The sequence below is a fragment of the Octopus bimaculoides genome, chromosome 3 (assembly GCF_046866305.1).
Source record: "Octopus bimaculoides isolate indiv1 chromosome 3, ASM4686630v1, whole genome shotgun sequence".
In the NCBI taxonomy this organism is placed as follows: Eukaryota; Metazoa; Mollusca; class Cephalopoda; order Octopoda; family Octopodidae; genus Octopus; species Octopus bimaculoides.
Genome location: NC_142930.1, coordinates 49,263,291 through 49,272,154, shown reverse-complemented (window position 1 = coordinate 49,272,154; position 8,864 = coordinate 49,263,291). Strand labels below are relative to the sequence as shown.

Genomic DNA, 8,864 nt, shown 5'->3' with positions numbered 1-8,864 from the left:
TTTCGATTAGAAAAATTTTTTTTAACATATATAACGTATCGAGAACTACATTATAGTGTCTTCTTTTGTCTCTTGTTGAATTTCTTTCAACTATTTCAAGTATTTCAAATTCTTCCAAGATTTAAAAAAATTTTCTACTCTGTTGTAACTTCTTTCTAGAAAAAATGAATGCAATTTTCGTCATCAGCATGTAAAACCATTTTTTTTTAAAGTAATTATTCAGTGAAAATTTTAAATACTTCAAGTGGTTGGAAGAAATTTAACTAGATCCCTCCTATTTCTGTTTTTTTGTGTTTTTTTTTTAACATTAGAATGTAATTTGGGATGGAAGAGAATTGCCAGCTATTTCTTGTAGGCCTAGCAAGCACATAGGGGTTTAGATTGCTTTTGTTCTCGTAGTCACTATTCGCTTTGAGAACAAATCATTCGATAATGAAACAAAATCGATTAAGCCCAATTTTTGTTTCTTTACTTCGTTTATTTTAGTTTCCAGCGAAATAAATTGCCTCCGTCGCGATTAGTGTTCTTCTCACGTTATTGGGTAAATTTGACGTTTCATAAGAAGAATGGTTTCCTTAACATGGCTATGGCGTCTAAATTGTCAGCACCTTTCTAAATGTTAATATTTTTTTATCTGCTTTTAAGAAACCAAAGGTACTGTCATTATATAAAAAAAACAAAAAACGAATTTTAATGTAACAATTTGATATTTATTTTGCAGCGTCGATTTCGAGTTGGCCGGTTAGCTCAGTTGGTTAGAGCGTCGTGCTAATAACGCGAATGTCGTGGGTTCGAGCCCCATACTGGCCAAGTTATCGTTTTTTTTTTTTGTCACGATTTGCGTAACCATTAGAGCTCCTACAGAATGTTACCAGTTTAACTTCTGTCGTTTATTTATAAACAAAAGAGAAAAACGTATTTGTGTCCTCATATTTTTGTTTATTTACTTATTTCGCATTCCCAAACATGTATATACAGATTTTGCTATAATGATCTTATTTTACTTGTGTTTACTTTATGTAGAGAGGGAGACAGAGAGAAAAGGAGATTAGAGAGACGGGGAGGAAGATAGACGTATATTCTTTTATTCATTTTACTTCTTTCAGTCATTTGACTGCTGGAGCACCGCCATTAGTCGAACAAATCGACCCCAGGACTTATTTTTTTAAAAGCCTAGTGCTTATTCTATCGGTATCTATTGCCAAATTGCTAGGTTATGGGGACCTAAACACGCCAACGTCGGTTGTATATACAAATATACATACATCATATACACGTATATATATATATATATATATATATAAAGTATATGCTGTCAACTTAACGTGACAGTCCCAATAAGGGAATCATACTACTGCTATTTAGTCCTAGGAAGCTGCACCGCTTCCTGTCGGCCTTGACACATTTCCTGTGTCCTTATTTTTAAGCCTCTCTGAGAGATTTAGAAATGTATCATTTCTAATTTTGTAATCAGTGAATGTGCTTCGCTAGAATTATTATATGTTTACGAGAGCTTGACAGACATCTTCAGCCAGCAAGTCATGCTACTCCAGGCTGATGACGAACAAAAACTCAGAAACGTGTCCCTGGATGCAGGCTTGGCTGGGTGGAGGTGCTTGTCCCCCTCATAAACATAAGGACACAGGAAATGTGTCAAAGCCGACAGGAAGCGGTACAGCTTCCTAGGGCTAAATAGCAGTAGTATGATTCCCTTACTAGGACTGTTACGTTAAGTTGACAGCATACAACTACTTTATCGTATCACTACTGCTTAAGTCTCTCTTTGTATCATTTCTAATATATATATACTGTTGTGTCGGGGGATAATCATTTTCTTTTAGTGCCTTATAATTTAACACACCGGTAAAGTTTCCACTCATTTACTTAATTATTTTTCTAAAATTTTGTTGCGTCTTGCAGCCTTCAGCACACGATCTCACATAAAGAATCTTGCAAACCAAATCCAAAACGATATATATATATATATATATATATATATATATATATATATATATATATATATATAGAGAGAGAGAGAGAGAGAGAGAGAGAGAGAGAGAGAGAGAGAGATCACCATTCTAGATATAGCAAAACTGACATGTAGGGGGAATTGCAGTCTTCTGAATATAAATGGGATTTCTGCTCCTGATGGAGTAAGAGGAATTCTTGGAATAAAGACGTCCTCACCTTTTCCACATCCATAAAGAATGATAGCCTCGATAACATGTGACATCATTTTCTTTGTCACCAGTCGTGTTCCATTGCAAAGTCTTGGTGGTTCCAGATTGCGGAGTAGCATAACAGGAGTTCCAACTTTAAGTGCTAATATGTGGGGAAGTAGTCCAGGAGGCTCCAACGAATTGAGAAATTCAGGAGGATAGTTCACCACTTCATTTTGATCTGGAATTGTATCAACAGACTTGGAAGTGTGAAGAGTGCCAGGAAGAGAATGCATTAACTGTTGATTAATTTTTTTAACAGCGACGATTTTTGGGGCTAATATTGATCTTTCACACAGCCAATTGTGATGATTTTGTTGTTTTCTGTGAAGCTGGAAAATACTTTGTGTTTGAGGTAATCTACAGAATTAACAACAGAGGAAAATGGTCACACTTCCATTTGTCCTGCAGCGTCGAGAGGCATCTTGCCATCACCAAGTGTCAAAATGTCCTGTGCAAACTTTGTGGACATTTGGTCGCCGTGTAGCTGAGTTCTCATGTTAGTGGTAAGACTGAGGATTGTAACATGATGCCACAGGGTAGAGGACTTTAGGCATGCTTGGACCTCATCTGCTCTAATGCCTTTCGGAATGACAGGAAGAGTTTGCTTGAAATCACCTGACAGCAGAAGCGTTACATCTCCCATTTCAAAGCTCCCTTGTGAGCCATGGTGCACTCATCCCAGACAATTAGATGACACCTTTTAAGTACGTGCCCTGATCTGAGCTTTTGTTGATGTTGCATGAAAGCATCTCGGATGTTGCTAAATTGAGGGGAAGCTTAAAAGTGGAGTGTGCTGTCCTGCCACTGGGTAACAAAGAAGCTGCAATCCCAGAGGAGGCAACAGCTATGGCAATGTCCTGATGCTGCCTAACTTCTGCAAGGAAAAGCTTTGTAAGAAATGTTTTTCTTGTCCCTCCAGGAGCATCGAAGAATAAGATTCGTCCCTCGGGTTGGCGTACACTGTTAAGAATAGTTGTGTAGGCCTGCAGCAGGTCTGGAAGTAATTCAGGCTGATTTTCCAGAATGTACTTTGAAAGCGTTTGAGTGTCGTAGGATGTTTCACGAATGACAGCAGTGGGAAAGCTGTTTGACCCTGACCTGAATGTTTATGGCAGGCCATACGTGGACAATTCATGTCCACCCAGTGTGACAATTCTGTCATCAATGTCAATGAAAGTTTTGTTATAGACTTCATTGCTGATACCCTCCATGTCAGGATAGAGCAGTTGAGCTTGTCGCTGAAAGTCTTCAGCCAGGTTGTCTCTGTATTTGAGCCATAGAGTGGCAGAATCACACAGTTCGCATGTCTGTAGTAAGACTGCATATAGTGCCCTGAGACTTTAGATGATTCTGATAAAGCAGCCTGTCGCAAAGTGGCCTCCCATTGTGCACCATCTTCGAACAGACCTTGTCGATAGCCGGCTTCTCTGTATGTTGTGCAGATATGTCTTTGAACGGTTTTTAGGGCCTGGAAACACGTCGGCCCTCTGATCTCATTCAGTAGTAGACGGGAGGTAGCACTTTTGTTGAGTGGGATACACTGTGTATACTCGCCCAAAGCAAGTGTCAAACTCAATGCCAGGGTATCCATGAACATTTTGACCTACTTTCCTGGGGGCGCATTTTTTTCCATTCCAAGTGTAGTGCGATGGAATCTGTGGATACAGCAAAGTTTGAGTGAATGGATCCACTTGACAAAGCTTGAAGAATACAATGAGCGTGGTATTCCTTGGTTCCTCTGCCAACAGAGAAGCATTTGCATCGGTGATGTACACTCTTTGACCGTTTTCCAGACGCACTACAAGCTGTTGAATGGCGGGGTGTCGTTGGTGAAGTGGTTATTAGTAGGAGTGGTAGAATGTTTATGACGAATATGTATGTATGTATATATGTGAAGTAATAGTTTCACTATTATAGTGAAAGTATCTTACATCGCAATAGAGAGATATTATTGTTTCACATTTGACACGTAATACTGAAATAGTGTAAGAGATAAGAGATTACTGTGGTCTCGCATTAGGCAAGAAGTTGAAAATTTGTTTGGCCCATGACGTTGCACGGACCGTGAGTAAGACATGTATAAAATTTGAATGAAATCGGTTGGGTAGTTCTCGAGTTTTATGGATTCACACAGACAGACAGACAAGCAGACAGACAGACAAGCAGACAGACAGACAAGCAGACAGACAGACAAGCAGACAGACAGACAAGCAGACAGGCAGACAGACATTCTCATCTTGATATATATGAGATAATAGTTTCACTTTAATAGTTTCAGTATTAAAGTGAAAGTATTAAAGTGAAAATATCTGACATGACAATAGAGAGATGGTATTGTTTCACTTTTTACACGTAATACTACAATAGTGGAGATGTGATATTGCACTGGGCTCGCACTAGGCAAGAAGTTTAAAATGTTTTTGGCCTAAAACACTACATGGGCACTAAGTAAGGCATGTGTAAAATTTGAATTAAATTGGTTGTATAGTTCTCAAGTTTTAGGGATTCACACAGACAGACAGACACACATTCTCATCTTTATATACATATATATATATAGTTGTGTCTGGGGAGAGTCATTTTCTGTTAGTGCCTTATTATTTGACACACTTAATAGACGTCCTTGATTGGTTGAAATTACCGAAATACGACAACTTTAACACGAAATAACTTCGAAAATAAACAATTTTCTTAAAACGCCAAGAGTAAATGATATTTTAAATGACACATTCTGCCAGTATACGAAATTTGAAAGTGTTTAGTTACAAAAAATGTTGTTTTTTTTTTCTATGTGCCGGCCAAAAGGAAAAGATCCCTGGTATTTAATTTATCGACCCCAAAAGGATGAAAGCAAAGTCGACCTCGGCAGAATTTGAACTCAGAACGTAAAGCTAAAGATTCTGCCAGCTTGCCGCCTTAACATAGTGAAATAACGTCATGAAGATCAATGCGGAACCCCAGCATGGCCGCAGTCTAATGTCAAACAAGTAAACGATAATAGATTTATAAATTTATACTTCGAAATACAAAGATCATCTACGAGAGAGTGCTGAAAAGTTCCTGGCTTTAAGGATGTCGCGAAAGGCCTGGTTGGAGGCCCAACCTTCCGAGTTCTTTTATAAAGCTTAGAAAAACTGAAAGACCTTCCGAGAGGAGAATATGTTGAATAAAATCATAATTAACTGATCCTCCCGAAACCATGAACTTTTCATCACTCCTTGTATAAAACTTCTTATTTCTAAGGGCCCGTCTAGATGTAAATTATTATTTATCGGGTACAATTGCCGAAATAATATTAAGCGTTTTTATAATACTGTACCACTTTAAGTTCGTCAAACTATAGCGGTAATATTTTTTTTATGACAGCTGAGGATATATTGTATATAGCTATTTATTTTAGACTAGCTTGTCTGTTGTCAGGAATTCTCTCGTCTTGCGCGCACACACACTCAAGCGCGCACGCGAAATCGTTTGCTTGCGAATGCATGTATGCGCGCGCGTATGTTGTCTATTTTCGTGTTGCTGTTTAAGATAGAAGGAAGGGACTGAATATTGTTTTGAATTTTTTGTTGGCTTTTCTTGTTCATTTTTGTGCCATTTAAAATGTTACTAGAAGCAACAACTATATTCTGAACAGTCTAATACAATCATATATTCAACTTCACAACAAAATAATTCAACATTCGCAGCAAAAAAAAAAAAAAAAATTATTCTTCAGTGCATACCCGATTACAAACAAGCTGATTGCAACACAGCCTAAAAAAAGTTTTTAAAATTTTTCCACAGCGTGCAAGTGGTACGCTATTTGAAAGGGCACTCAAAAAGTATTTCCATCCTTCCGAAAAAAAAATGTTTTTTTGTAACTTCCGTCTACAAGAAAATACTTCTTTTACCATATTAGATATGTCAGTGAGAGTAAAAGGTTACAGTAAAAGATCTAAAAAACAGGGTAAAAATGGCTAAAAGTTTTATTTTTTTACATACATAACACGTATGTATATGATAAATATATAATACAAAACTACATTAAAATACAAATCCAAAACCAAGAACACGAACATGAAAGACGGAAAAAAAAAACAGGAGGTAAAGGAGGTAAAAAGGAAAAACATCAATTCAACACTAAGTGCCTCGATTGGTCGCACACCACAGAATCTTTTTTTCTTTCTTGCTTCACTAAATTAGTGATGATATAAGAGAAGGCCGTTTTATTTTAATGGTTGATAAATTATGTTTCTGTACCACATTAGTGAGTGTATTTCTTCCGACTCTTTACACTCTTGTTTCAAATCCCTATGAAGTCATCTCTGCTGTTCATCTTTTCAGGGTCGATAAAATAAAGAACCAGTCAATCACTTCCCTTCAGCCTGTGTATAGTCTCTCCCTCACAACTTCTGGTTTTGTACCTAAATTAGAACAAGTTTAGTTGCAAAAAATGAAAATTTCCATATAAAAATGCATTTTTCAGTAATCTCATTGCGTAAAAAGACTTATGACCTCGTGTGGGCAGGAGGAGAGCAAAAATTATCATAAGTTTCTTGGTATTTAATTTAATAAAAGCAAATTAACAATTAAAATAAACAGCAATTGACCTAATTTTATGACTGCATCAGATATTTTTGCCCAATACATAAGTTGGTTATGTTCGTATTTAGTAGATTTATATAACAGAAATATAAACATACGCATTAAACTTATTTCGATAAATTATTAAGAATAGCTGAAGGCGAAGAATTTTGTTACGAATGTTTTTAAAAAAATAAACGAAACAATAATCACTTGTCCACGTCAATTTAATAAAAATATAATATAGCAACGGATTAGTTGTCAAGTCCCTGTAGCGCAGGGGATAGCGCGCTGGACTTCTAATCCAGAGGTCGTGGGTTCGAATCCCACCAGGGATGACGTTTAATACTTTTAGTGTTATTAGTGTAAAATTTGTTCCTAAAATAAATACTCGCTTTTACTTGTTTACTGGAGATCGTTTGTCTTAACACTACATATATAAGTGATGTGTAAGGACATTCATTGTGATAGATTTTTCGGCCGCGCCATCACTTGAATACTAACGATTTATTTTATGCATTGTATTTTTTTCTCTCACGCAAGTTTTTTCTACGTGTGATGAACTTCGCTTCGAAAATACGTGGTTCCGCAAATGTGTATGTCGTAACTTAGGCAACTGACTTCTACTATAGCCTCTGGTTCATTAATTCTTTGTGGGTGAATTTGGTAGACGGAAACTGTGTTGAAGCCCGTCATATATATATTGTGTGTGCGTACCTTTGAGTTTGTCTACCGCACCACTTGCTAATCGTTGTCAGTTCCTTTACGTTAAAATAAATACTGGGGTCGATTTGTTCGACTAAACCCGTCAAGGCAGTACCCCAGCATGGCTGCAGTTGAATAACGGAAACGATAAAAGATGTATGTGTATACACACACGCACATATATATATATATATGTGCGCGTGTGTGTGTCCACGTTTTTTCATGACGTCCTGTACCCAGATATGCATCTATATATACATGTAGATGTAGGTATGTACATACATGTACGTATATATGCATATACTCACATATTATTTGTATTATACATATATATATATACACATATATTATTATGGCGGAGACGGACTATATGTAATCTGAACCTTTCCCCCACTTATTTATTAATTTTTTTTTTACGGAATCCCACGTTTTATGCTATGGAGATTCCGATTCTGAAAAAAATTTGTTTGAAAAATTTCAATTCCCCCACCCCCACCCTCACCAAGCAGGCTATTTACATGCTAGAAATAACAGCCAAATCTCACAAAACTAGTGTTAGGGTTAGGTTTAGGGTTAGGGTTAGGGTTAGGGTCAGGGTTACGGTCAGGGTTAGGGTTAGGGTTTGAGTTAGGGTTAGGTTTACCCTGTGGATCTATATAAAAACCGGGTGGAGGGGAATCGAAATTTTGAAATTGAGATTTTTGAAAATTTTTTTTCAGAATCGGAATCTCCATAGCCTAAAACGTGGGATTCCGTAAAATACAAAAAATTAAGGGGGGAAAGGTTCAGATTACATATAGTCCATCTGGACCATTATTATTATTACATTACATTATATTATATTATTAAATACTGGAAGTTGTGTGCCACAGTCAGGACGAGTAGTTTCATACCAGGCAAGAATCTTTGGGTATTTAACTTCGACTGACCAATATAGTGGTCCTAGTCAATATACAGAAGAGAATCTTCTGTCGACAGAATATTGGTATTGTTTCTCAGGTGGAAGTCTTAGAAGATAAACTAGTCATAGTAACTCTTTTATTTTTTTTACCTTTTAGAGGAATAAAACCTAGGTAGCACCTTTACTTACTTCCACAGCGAGTGTTTATTGAACAGCATTTCTTACAAAATATTATCAATACATTCAAGTTTCTTTTTAAATTTGAGTTAATATATTTGAATAAAATTTATCAGGGGTCACCCACACATACATACAGCCGTGGTCACATTCCCACCGGTCTAAAAATCTGGTGTATTTTGTATCATCTTATGTTCAGTAATATACCGGTTCAACAAATACAGTTCTATTAAATACGTACAAGAGTCAAATACATATTATAGTCAACGCGATAGACTACATAGTTGAAGGAC

At 36.7% G+C, this 8,864-nt stretch overlaps 2 non-coding genes across 2 annotated transcripts; both read left to right on the top strand.

Annotated features, from left to right (window-relative positions):
• The first annotated feature begins 736 nt into the window (after positions 1 to 736).
• Positions 737 to 810, top strand: Trnai-aau (transfer RNA isoleucine (anticodon AAU)). Its single transcript has one exon. It is a non-coding gene; the product is annotated as a tRNA-Ile (tRNA).
• Positions 811 to 7,053: 6,243 nt separating this feature from the next.
• Trnar-ucu (transfer RNA arginine (anticodon UCU)) lies at positions 7,054 to 7,126 on the top strand. The gene has a single exon. It is a non-coding gene; the product is annotated as a tRNA-Arg (tRNA).
• Positions 7,127 to 8,864: the final 1,738 nt, after the last annotated feature.